The sequence below is a fragment of the Trachinotus anak genome, unplaced genomic scaffold (genome assembly GCF_046630095.1).
Source record: "Trachinotus anak isolate AG129_WGS33_773 ecotype Australia unplaced genomic scaffold, CSIRO_AGI_Tana_v1 ptg000008l, whole genome shotgun sequence".
Lineage (NCBI taxonomy): Eukaryota > Metazoa > Chordata > Actinopteri > Carangiformes > Carangidae > Trachinotus > Trachinotus anak.
Window position 1 is genome coordinate 8,203,486 of NW_027273859.1, and position 13,113 is coordinate 8,216,598.

General features: G+C 41.9%; 1 protein-coding gene and 1 long non-coding RNA gene across 11 annotated transcripts in view; one reads left to right on the forward strand and one right to left on the reverse strand.

Moving 5' to 3' along the window:
* ncor2 (nuclear receptor corepressor 2) overlaps positions 1-542 on the reverse strand; it is an 84,539-nt gene extending 83,997 nt beyond the window's left edge. For 4 of the 10 annotated variants that reach the window (XM_071482293.1, XM_071482290.1, XM_071482288.1 and 1 more), the window contains exon 1: positions 250-541. The gene's annotated coding sequence lies outside the window, so the exon portion shown is untranslated. Of the gene's footprint in view, positions 1-249 lie in introns of all 10 variants that reach the window. The other 6 variants (XM_071482291.1, XM_071482295.1, XM_071482294.1 and 3 more) reach the window with 3 other exon arrangements.
* A 7,150-nt stretch (positions 543-7,692) lies between these two features.
* LOC139624792 (uncharacterized) lies at positions 7,693-12,530 on the forward strand. The gene is made up of 3 exons (XR_011691748.1): positions 7,693-8,169; positions 10,659-10,899; positions 11,476-12,530. It is a non-coding gene; the product is annotated as an uncharacterized lncRNA (long non-coding RNA).
* Positions 12,531-13,113: the final 583 nt, after the last annotated feature.

A 13,113-nucleotide genomic window follows, 5' to 3' on the forward strand; every position in this document is an offset into this window, starting at 1 on the left:
GATAGCCAGCCAACTACGAGTATTGTAGTGAGGTGAGCAAACAGCTAGTTTGAACTGTTGTCCAACATAACATTTCTCAACGGTTCGACGAACCGCGTAGCTAAACGCAACGTATAGCCTCGAAAAGGTCAATACTGCTATGTATGTTTCTCCTCCAAATAATAGCCGGACCCCGTCGTCCAACAACAGAACAGACAGACCCCCCCCCCGCTCAAACCAACGGACAGCCAGCCATGGAAGCTAACTAACCTTAGCGGCGGGGCAAGAGAAACCATTCGGTGGTGTTATCGTACAGTAGCTAATGTCCTAGTCCTCGTCAGTCGGTCCAATTTCGCTTAAAGAACCTCTCGCTTCGATTGAGTGTCTCGCCCCTGAATTAATCCACACGAAGGAGTAGTGCTCGTTTTCATTTGTTCCGCTGGCGGTTTTCAGCTATGTCGTGCCCGTTCCTGCACAACACAGTGGTCTGGTATTACTCCCTGAGCCGCTGCTGCTGAGACCATAGCGGGGCTGAACCGCCTCTCTCTCTCAATAGGTCCGCATGCTCTCTCGCCCCTCCTCTTTACTCAATGACTGCACATTTCCCATGCCCACAACAAATTTGGTGATGTAGTGATATATTCTTGAAGTCAGTGATTATCATAAGATACCAAAACAAATGATTTTGTTCTTAGGATCTTCTTATGCCTGATCTCCAGTCCTGCACATGACGTGTGCATAGTCTATATTTGTAGCTACATATCATCTATTTAAACATTTCTGCAGGCTATGCATATGATCTGATAGTATAAAAAGCTTACTTGTGTGTTTAGGCTTACCATTGCCTGAATCACTATCCCTGCAATTCAAACATATTTTTGGCACACATTATTACATATCATATTATCAATAACGTATATTGTCTCTCACACCACAGCTATGAGGACAAAAACCTCTGTATTCTCTCTTTCTCTCTCTCCCTCCCTGCTCCAGCCTGAACTCAGAGGTTCCAGAAGGGGTCAGTTGAAGCGTTGACACTCCAGGAAGTCTACATCTGTGCTGCTTGATGCCCATGGAGAAGTACAAGCTGTGAATACAGTGACTTAACAGTGAAGGATAGTATTTGGGAGACCACAACATCTCATGCTGTGTACATAGTTGATGACTCTGCTGAAGCCAGTGCTCCGTAAATGGTCTGAAACCTCTTTGTCTGCTTCACACTGCCACCCTGACTCCTAAAACCACCACCCACACTGCTGCTATTTCACTCACAGAAAAGATTTTGTTTAAAAGCATTTAAATCAGTCACTGGGACTCATTAAAGTAAGAAACCTGCTGCTACTCAATCCTGGTTTTGACAGGCGTAGGTAATTACTTTCAGTTAATTTTATAATGTATAATTTTAGTTATGAGTTAAACCATTCAAATTGGACAAGATGTTGGCAACCTGTCTTTGCCATATAACTATCTGGCCCACTTCAGGCAGACTATATCTTGACCTAAATTTTAGCGGCAGCCTTTCCTATGATGTCAGATGGGATTGTTTTTCTTCCCCATGTTTTTCTTTCTGCTCTGTGGTTTGGAAGATCCCCTCTAACCACCATCTATTCATCCACCATCACAGAGCAGGAAAGAGAACTGTTTATTTCAGCGGGGCTTTCTGGACTCAGGCATCTGTCGGTATAATCTATCCTCTATCTCTGCAATGCCCAATTTGTCAGCTCACTGATAAAGCACAAATGTTTCTCGCTTGCCAGTTTTGATGTCAACAGCTGTGTTTCATCTGTGGCCAGATCCCCTGTAGAGTTAAACAGAGCTTCAGACAAAGCACAAATGGACAGATGAATTTTCCTGAAATCCTCAATGCTCATGACCAGTAAATACTTTATATCTGAACAAGGGACACTGTCAATGATTGCAATGATAAATTTGCCTACTTCAGGGGGAAACACCTGAGGCATCTCTTCTACAACTTATTAAAAAGAACAAGCGAGGATTGTTTCAATAGATCCAGAGCCCACATGAAACACACCACTGAGAATGACTGCATCAGCTACGCAGACTTCAGAGATTTCAAAGGCTGTCAGTTGATAGATGCACTGCAGACAGTCATTACATTTCTGAAATAAAAGATGAGCAGCAGACAGTCCTTCAAAACAGAGAGGAGGCTGGAGGGAAAATCCTCATCAAAACAGCACTCTTAAAAGATGAGCTGCCATCCGGAGTCGAGCAGATTAACAACGCTCCCTTTGTGAATGATCATCTTTGATTACGAATTCAAATATTCTTTTGCTGGTGCCATCTTCCAAAAACTGTGGCTAATTAGAAACACATTATTACACTCTTCCGTTCTTAGTTTTGTATTGTCTGTGGGGTAGATCTTAAGGCATGTTCAGTAAGACTTTGACTAACTGGGTTGAAGCACAATTAAATCAGAAACATACAATCTGCAGGCATTCGAATAAACATGAAATATCTCTGACTGGAATCATGTGTTCCATGTTTAATGTGATTTTCAGATGGAGATGATGGATACTACGTGGCACATGTTGCTATTTATAACACTGATATAATTACATGCCAGGTTCTTCCTTTAGCAATGATGTACATTTTTAGCTGAGACATAATTCATTCTGCCATCGCTGACATTTATTATTGTCACGACAGGGCTCAAGTCAAACAGCATGGGAAAATTATCTTTCTCTGTAGATATCAGCGGCCGAGGGAGAGACAGAAAGCGAGAGAGGAGCCTGTTTTTTTTTTTTCTATCTGCTTAATAATGACACTGTTTCCCTTGTATCAGTAACAAATCAGTCTGGGTTTACAATGCAAAGTCAGGGGTGAAATTTATTCACAGCCACAGGACTTCACCTAACTGCCTTCTCCTTGCCACAACAAAGACAGCACTGAAAGCAGAAATGGCAGCATCTCACTGGAGAGCCTAACGACTGCCTGCATTGTTGGAATTCCGGCTTAACTTCCTGAGTCTGTCCACACTGGCCGACCGCCAGCACACACTTTTCTCCCATTTTTCCCTTTCCTTCCTTTTATCAAGATCATGTGTGGACTAATTTCTACTGTTGAGACGCAACATAATCCAAAGTTGGAATATGTTGTGTCTTTGTTACATCATATGTTCATGCTTATCAACAACATTCTTATCCCTGATATTGGTTTGAATTTAGTTTAAATCAGTGCAGCAATGTAGACACTGCTTGCAAGAGTTGCTTCACAATTTGCATTAGACAAATTTATCTTAATTTGCAACGAAATAATCAATTAGCATATCTCATACCGATGGATGTGCTTCAGTAACAAATCTAAGTAGGTAATAAGAGCCATGTCGGGATGTCATGTGTCCTCTGTTTTCATGTGGTAAGTCCTTTCCTTGGTGTCACTTGCTGCCATGGGTGTGACAGACGTATTCACACTTGTCCCATGTCCAAGTGAACCCCTGTAATGAAACTGGCAGTAGCACAGCATTGCAGGAGCTTAGCACAGTCAACCATCTGTTAGTTTGTATGAATTCATGTGGGGTAAACCAGAGTGGACCTTGTATGGACATGCTCCAGCACGACTGTCATGACTTCAATGTTCACCATGAAACGAACAACCCCCCCCCCCATATTCCCTGTCTCTTTCTAATGGAAAAAAAACATGCGAGGAGAGTATGATTCACTGCCTTTCATGTCTAATCCAGGTCTCAGTACTTTAAGATACAGAGACATGATATAACATATGTTATGCATGTATGTCAGCATTCACACACACAGATCAAGCTTTGGCGCATTGAATCTTTCCACAAATATTAGTTAGCCACAGCATCTACAGACGATAACAGTGATGCCTTTTACAGATGAAACCAGGTCATGGTGTTGTGGACTTTCTTCAGCGCATGATGCCGAGTTGTGTGATAAAGCTTGGCAGTTGATGAAAGAGCTGAAGGGGAATCAAAGTGGGACTCTGCTAGCATGGATATGGAAGTGAGATGACAGCTCGTTGACCTTTTTTCAAGCCAAATGGAACAAGCCTGCCTACTAATGGTGGACACCATCTCTGACAGAAAAATTGATAAGGGTTCAGTTAGTCCTTTCCAGCAAGGACACATGAGGAATTCCTTTCTCTTCCCTCAAGGACAAAGCTGGTTTTGGCTGCAGTTTCCTTGCTAAGTGGCTGAGCCATAAGCCCAGAGGTGAATAGCTGCTGCTCAGCCAACTCAAATACAGCTCTGCAGGAAGTGCTGAGCTGGATGGACTTGCAATCTTGCATCTAATGTTAAAAGCTCAGTCAGTGCTGAGTCCTCTACCTCTTCAGAGCACATCACTATCTATTCATCCTTTTGTCCATTGCATGATAACAGGCTACAGGCTCACAGGCGGCTCACCTCCTCACTTCCACATAAACCAGACTTACGTGGGGAATAGTTCCCAGGAAGATGTGTGGGAGGGAGAATACTGGGATTTCCAGGGGAAAAAAGGGACCAGGGTGTATATGGGTTGCCATAGCACTATATAAGGGAGGAAGAAGAATAATAGCGGTATTTTCAGTGGGAGGAAAGAAAGGGGAGGGGTTCAGAAGAGTGCAGAACCCCCATAAATAAAACTAATGAAATGGCACTTGAGTCTGGAGAAAGGTGGAATGGCTGGTTGGGTCTTACCCACTGTCTGATTTATCCTCAGTGTCCCTGCGAGCACAGTGGGGAGATCCATTACCTCACCTCATCAATAACATCCCATGGACAGGGAAAAAGGCCTACCTTCCACACTGACACCCACCCCAGGGACCAGTTCAGAAGGCTCACTCAGTGGGGGAGGGGGAGCCGGTGTAATGTAGTCACACATCGAGAGCAAAAATGTCTTGGCTGGGGGATGGGTTACTTTATTGGAGCTGTGCAGGGGGTAGCTCAACTTACACAACAGAACACACTCAGCACATTGCAGCAACTAACAATCACATGCAGCCATGGAAATGGATGTATGAGCCACTTCGCCACATGGACACACATGCCTTTATTCCTATTCCGTGAGTGGGATGGTGAAAAGATATGCACACATTCTCTGAGTCAGATGACTCATGGAGCTATCATGCATGAAAATGTCAACACACAGACTCGTAAATGATTGATATGGTTCACCTAATTCATAAGCATTGCTGTCGATAAACTAGAACAGTACAGGTGTGCACATGGCTAAGATTATGATGTACTATAACAGAGCAGTCATTTAAAATGATCCTAGAGGGTAGAGTAAATATATGAAGGTGCAGGAAGGCTCTGTAGCAGAGCTGAGTGGAATTAAAACATGGCATTTGATGAAGATATGGCCTTGGAAGTATATTACAAAAATTTGACATTTCACCTAATTTTTTAGGTCAACAGAGCTTATAGTCTACAGGGAGTTGATAACAGTACAGAGATAAGAATAGAGTGCAGTGGCAGATACAGTGACTGAAGTAATCTCTGTCACACACTCCCTGTCTGTGTGTGTGTGTGTGTGTGTTGGAGAATGATCTTTCATGTGCTTTTTGCAGTGAGATCACAAGGTAGCGGCGGTGTCTGTGTTAAGGCTGAGTAAGACACCCTGAGGGAAGGGCTTTTCAACAGCACAGCTGAAAGGAGGAAGCTCAAACATGCCACAGATAGACACAGTATAAAATCCTTCAAATCAATCGCTCCCCATCTTTGAGTCTCCATTTTTTTCCCCAATTGCTCCAGTGTCAGCTGAGCAATTGTTAGACTTTGATCACTCAATTGAGGATTTCACTGCTTGTATCTTGAGTCAAGAATCCAGATTTCCCCTTGGATAGATCCTGCAATAATATAACCTATTGCTTTGAGGTGTTTGGACAGGGGGAAGCACTGTTAATTTGGCTTTATAGAAACTGAAATTAAATTGAATGAATCCCTCTCCTCAGAGCTAAGCCTTAACACTGCACTATGTCATAGATATCTATCCTCTGTGTGTAGGAGTGAGCTTTAGCGAGGGCATTCAGAGTTAGGTTTCCTACTCAGTGCTCAGCTGAGCCTTTTAACAGACAGACAACCTGATCACATCTTACTCTCGCTGTCAAAAAAAAAAGCAGGAGTCTCCAGGCATACAGATGCAGCACTACTGTGAATTTCAGCAGCCCTGGACTCAGACCCTGACAGGACAATGGAAGACTGAGCTATTTTTAAGCTGTTCCCCTGCTACAAAGATTTAATAATTCCACTCCCAGCTGTAGGTGCAGCTACAGTGTTGCTGCTCCCTTCACTTAAGTCATTTATACATTTTTTCTGTTTGTTTTTTTTTTTTTGCCACATAAAACAAGAAGGACAAAGACACCAAAATACGATACGTGCACCTCTAATGGCTCTGACACTCATATGTTACTGGGCTGTTTTCAGACTGTGCTAAGAATGGTGTCCTTTGAAGTGTTAACTGTGCCTCTGAGACAATGTTAATGGAAATGTAAGTATAATAAATTTGGCAATCAAATCTGCAGTAAATGATTCTTGGGCTTCAACACCGACCTAATATAACCTTATAAGTTGATAAGGCTAGTCTGTGAACAAGCAGTTAATTATTTACACATCCAGCAGATACGGGGCAACATTAATATTGATTTGGAGTCATATTTCTGGTCACCTGGCAAACGTAAGTCCAATATTTACTCTACTTTAGCTTTGGTTTTTTTCCCCCACCAGCTCCTGCCTCTCAAACTGCTAAATGCTCAGTTATTGTTATATATAGTCTATGGTCACCCACTAGCTAGTTGCTAACTTTGTTGCTCTGCTGTTTGGTGCTAGGCAGGTAGTGAACAGTGGGCTTTTGGAGGGTTACCAAAAACGGTGCCGTAAGAGCAGTGAGAGTGAATCAAAACAGTAAAGTTGTTGGCCAGAAAAACCAAAACAATGCACTGAAAGATGCTAAATAAGCTCCACGGAGCTTGGGGAAACTGTACCATCCGGTGACAATTCACTACAACTCATCTCTTTCATGTTGCGGCGAAGCAATTCTATCCATTTTTATTTTAACAGAAATATATATGATAATAGCAGCTCTGTGAGGCTGCACTCCAGCATGCAAACATGCTCACTATGCCTGCATGCTGATCCTTAGCAGGTTCTAATTAGCACTACAGATTAACCTGATGGGAATGCAGGTAGCCCACTTAGTCATAAACCAAAGTATTAGGGAAAAGTAAATTTTGATCTGATCAGTCAGTAAACTCTGACACTGGGGGACCAAGCTTGTCTGTACAAAAAAGAGCAAACTATCAGTAGTTGCTGAAATATTTCAGTCTGGACGAAAGTAATTGGGTTGGGCAAATGGACTCTGCCATCCATACAGCCATTCCGCTAGCACGGCTCAAATATTCATAGTTTCTTTAATGATAGAAGACATACATCTGCATTTCATATTGCATACTGACCTACAGACACATGGTACAAGAGTAAAAAGACGTTAAATATATTACAGCAGGATGGTACTCACTTTTGACAGAACACACAATTACACACATCATGAATATGCAAATTAAATCATCAGAATAAACACAAAGGAGATGGCTATCATATACTGTGTGGCCTTGAGAAAGAGGCAGATATCCTATTCAGCAGCTTCTGTCTGACTCTGCTGACACCAAGGTCAAAATGTACACAGCCCTGCTCGGGATGGAGGGAAAATAGTCCATCAAACGAGCAGTGAACCACGCGCCTGCATCCTAGAAAGCGTTGATGCAGGAATACAGGGTCCTCTGAGAATAGAGCCTGCTCTGTAAGCATCTACAATGCTCCCTGAGCATTCACAGCGTGTCTTCCTTTTTCCACCTGACCTGGCCTTCTGTTCTCCAGCACAGAGGCATCAACACTTGAAGTTTGCTTTTAGAAATGTCTTCTGTCATGCTCTTGTGAATGCTCAGAAAAATGTCTATTAATAGATGATATAATCAACTACATGTGCCTCAGATTTATATCAAGCGCACCACCACAGTTGTCAGATGGCACTCATATGAGTATAATCAAAACCTCGTTTTGACAGTCGGAAATTCCTGTTAAAACAGTGTGTCCTTCAGGATGACAACACATATCAGAGGCTGGAGTCCATCGCGTCTGACTACAAGTGAAAAAAATAAATGCAGTGGAAAGAGTTCAGTGGTCATCGTAAGAGAGTAACAGAAGAAGAATTTAGCCTTCGCCTGCCAAAGCTGGTGAGTCACATCCGATCTAAGAGATTCTTGTCAGATGTGGGAGAGTGGGAGGTGTGTGTGGGCTGCAGAAATATGATATAGAAGCGCCAATCCAGCCTGTGAGCGCTTTCTCTTGAACACCCAGAAAGTAATCCATCCACCTTGGAAAGTCCTCAAGCCTTTTCACACTAAGGATGTAATGCGTTAGAAACAGACTTGTATAGAGTCTTTGTGTGTCTATGTCCGAGAGAGACAGAGAGGAGACTGTGAGGGAGGTGAACAATACACTGTATATGCTGAAAAGCTTGTATAAGATACACATTGAATGTTTTGTTTGAAATAACTGAATGATAGTGATATCCTCTGCTTCTACTCTTGCCTCTGTGCCAAGGTGTAACTTGATAACAGTGGCTATAGTTGCAGTCTCGGAGCAGTTTAGCACTCAGTGACCTTTGCGATCGTTTAAAACTACTAAAAATATTAACATCACCATTATAGCAGCCATATCTTTATTATCATACACATCTCTATGTCCTCCTTGCGGTTTCATCTCCTTCTTGTCGCTGGAAACTCTCTTATCCATTCACTGTGTGTGTCTGCTCAGAGGAACAGTTCTCATTTTGATCCTGGTAATGATTGGTGCCCAGCCAGGTGGCAATAATGTGCCCATTCTACTGAGTTTCCTTCGAGGGGTCAGGGGTGCTTGGTGATTAACACACAGGATGTGACCTTTAATCCACTAGCAGCTCCATGCAGCATTAATCTCCCCTAGCCAGCATTCAACTCTGATAATGACATGTTAATTAATGATGCTCTTTTGAGGTGGCGTCAGCCTGCACTGGAACCTCCAAGAGCTGGTTAACACCTCGCACATGTTCTCAGGCATTCAGTTCAGCCCCTGAGTATCAAAAACAGAGATGCACACTCAAAACTCACCATGTGACAGCCATATGATACTCAAGATTTCTTCCCACGACCTGTTTAATTTAATGCGAATGTCTTCTTCAGTGGCAGTTGGTTCCATTGTTAAGTCAGCAGTCACTTTTTTATGAGTCTCATCAGCTGTAAAAATATTCTTTGAGTCAGCGCTGAGGAACAGCAAGATTTATATGTTATCTTAAACATAACAGCCTAGCCATGAGTGGATGCTTTAGTGAGCAAAATGCCAACCCATTCTGTCTTCCTGTCTGATGAAGCCGCTCACTCAAACACTTTCACAAACACATGTGTGTGATCCACCCCAAGGACTCTCATAGTCCCTGCTTATACATATATGATCAAATATTTACATTCTCTTGTCCTCTATTGCCCGTTGATGTGAGAAGAAGAGACAACTGGCGAGGTCTGGGATAAGCCAGGGTTTTGTGTGCACTGGATGTGTCAGGGTGATGTGCAAGAGAGGCAGCTGCCCATCCTCCACCCCGTTCTTTCTGAATACCTCACTGTGTTTACTGCAGTGACCTTTTATCAGCAGTAAACTGTACACAAAATCTCCAAAAACTGTAGATATCCATTTTCAAACTAGCCTATATACAAATTTCCATGGCCAGTTTATCCATTCAAACCATATTGCACTGAGCAATGTTTTAATTCAAAACATCTGCTACATGTTGCTACCTCATATCTTTAATAATGATTTATCATTAAAACCAAACACACGTCTTCAAAGACATAACATTATGTGCATGTTAGCATGCTGACGTTAGCATTTAGCTCAAAGTACAGCATCACAAGCTGCTAGCATGACTGTGGACTCGTAGTCTTGCTAGCAGCTTGTGATGCTGTACTTTGAGCTAAATGCTAACGTCAGCATGCTAACATGCACATAATGTTATGTTGTGGCTAATGGCTGTCGATGGTTTTAGTGGAATTTAGTTATAGGAAATTCCTAAATTTCCTTCTATCTATCTATCTATAGTTTATTAGTTATGAAGTATTATACAAATTAAAATTTCAACCTGGATTTGGTTTATACTAATTCTGCAGTGCCCTTTATGCTGATGCAGAGAAGGTGTAATGTTTACCATATTCACCATCTTAATTTAGCGTGTTGATATATGCCGATTATCACCTAACACAAATTACAGCAGAGACAGGTGGATCGAATGGCATAGGGTTTTTGTAACTATTTAGTTTTGAACCAAAGTATTTGACAAATTGAAGACCTTTTAGGTCCCTTGATGATGATGCAATTTGAAAAGTTGAGGGATCACAGAAGTGACTGCAATTCATTATGTCTGTACGCAATTTCATGGCAATCCATCCAATAGCTGTTGAGATATTTCAGTCTGGTTCAAATTGACCAATCAAAAACAAATATCTTGGATTAAATCAGAATAAATTAGATTATTTTGAAACAATTTTAAGTTAGGAAGAGTCCAAACATTGCACACATGAAAATCTGTCAAATGCAAACTTTACTAATGTCACAGCGTAGGATTAGTTACCATCCAGGTAAAGGATTGATCACTGCAGCTAAAACAAAATGTGATTTCCACCTCCTCCTTCAGAGCCTCCTCACTTCACCTCCCCCACAGTGGCTCCATGTTTTTCCATTCAGTGGTTTTGGAGCTGGTCTATTGGCTGGTGGCTCTGTTGGCCAGGTCCTGCCTCCGTAACTTCCTGATCGTGGAGCTGCTCTCCTCTGAGCCCAGTCCTGGTCCCCAGCTGGTGTCTGGGTTTGTGGCTGAGGCTGGCAGCCTACTAGCCCTGGAGCAGAGACTGTCTGGGCGAGGCTGCCTGGACACACAGGTACATGTTAACTATTACGTCACATATTTTTGTGGAAATCTCCTGGTATCAAATATTTTTGGAAGAGTGTTATTAGTGATTATGAGCTTAGGCCCCAGGTGATGCTTATCGGATATATTTATGACTGTAGGAAAGGAAAAGTAAAACAAAATATTTTTTTTTTGCCAAACATACAATGCTGTGTCCTGGTTATTATTTCATTTGTTATCTAATTCTAACATAACAGTGTTTGGCTGCTTAGCTTCTTGGCCAAGCTAGGCACAGGTTGGATTCATGCTATACTTCTTGTTTGTAATATTAAAAGAGTGAAAGGGTTTCAGGATGAGGACTAACAATGTTTGACTGTCTAGTAACAACAAGGATCATTTCATTATTGTAAAGGTTTTTTTTTTCTTTTTCTTTCCTCAAAAAACAATGTAGAATAAAAATGCTTCATGGCCTTGGAAGTAATGACAGGTGACTTCTTGTCAGTACTATTTAGCTATTTAGCCAGAAAAGCAAACAATGATAGCTTACACTAGAACAGATGAACACACAGTTTGAACCATTTGTTCCGCTTCTGCTCTTGTATTTTAGGTTTCAGGAAGGCTAAAGAAAAGACTCCACCCTCTTACTGGGGCGCTATGCTCACCACATCAAGATCTGTATGGAACAAAATTAGTGACCAGTTGGTGAATAGAGTGGAGCCAGATGTTCTTCTCAGCTAAAAGGACAGTAAATACTGGAACAAAATACATCAACACAAAAATCACTCAAATGGGATGACATTCCTGAACGTTGTTGTTAAAAACAATTAATTTCACCAGTTATAATGGCTTGTTTTCATGCCTTTCTGTCCCCTTGTGGCCAAAAATCCATCTGTGAAGCCTTGAAAAAGTTGTGTAATTCTGTTATTACACAGAGGACCTGTATGGCATTATTAACCTTGAATTAATTATTAATACTAAATTATGATGATAAGAACCCACCAGCGTGTATGTTAAAGATTCTATTACATGTGTCTACAAGTATTTAAATGTTTTAGGGTTGCAACTAATGTTTATTTTCGTTATTGATTAATCAATTCATTGTTTTGTCTACAAAATGTCAGAAAAATTCCTCACATAGTTTTCCAGAATCCCAAGGTGATGTCTTCAAACAGGTGGTTTTTGTCCAACTAACAATCCAAAATCCAAGGATCTGATTTTACCACAAATAAACCATAATGATTAATGATATAAACCAAATGATTATTTGATCATCACTGATAACGATTCATTTTCTGTTGATCAACTAATAAACAGTAATAGATGGTTGCTAAGGCACTAATATGTCCATGTGGATGTTAACCTGCAAGTCTTTGGGCTGTGAGAGGAAACCACGGCACTTGGACAAAAACCCACATAGACATGGTGACAACACGCAAGCTTGACACAGAGATGCTCCATTAATAATGAAGCTGTAAAGAAGAGTTTAAGAGTGTACATTGCTGAAAGGGAGCACAATAATAAATCACCCGTCCCCCTTCCTCTTCTTCCCACCTCTTCCTTTACTTTCAGCCCCTTCAAATATCTAAGGCGAGAGAAGAGGCCCCTGGCCCAGATACTGGACCCCATCGCCTCATGACAGCATAGCGCTACTTGTGTGTGTGTGTGTGTGTGTGTGTGTGTGTGTGTGTGTGTGTGTGTGTGTGTGTGTGTGTGTGTGTGTGTGTGTGTGTGTGTGTGTGTGTGTGTGTGTGTGTGTGTGTGTGTGTGTGTGTGTGTGAGATTTATGTCTCTTGTCCAGACTCAGTGGGAGCTGCGAGTACAACCCCCCCCCCCCCCCCTTGCCCAACAAAGCTCTCTAAAAATGTGTGTAAGAGGTTTGGGGGAGGTCCCCCTGAGAGGCAAATAGAATTAAGGAGCCAACTCGAGTCACTGAAACTATGCTATAGCTCCTCAGCTGACAGCAGGAGCATACACCCAAGCCAGTAAGTATTCCCTCTCACAGAAACCAGCATGTTTTTCTGTCTTGTACCTGCATGTTTTGACACTACATTACTGTATATACTGAAAGATTTGAATTTGGATCATCCTTCTACCCTGGAAATATATAATTTGCAATAAGATACACTTGTTTGTCAGGTCCCACAAAGTGGCAGGCAAGAACCCAGTAGCACGACACAGAAACACTTCAGGTGAAGGAACGGTGTTTAATGACAAGCCGAAGTCAAACCAGGTAGTCAGTCCACGT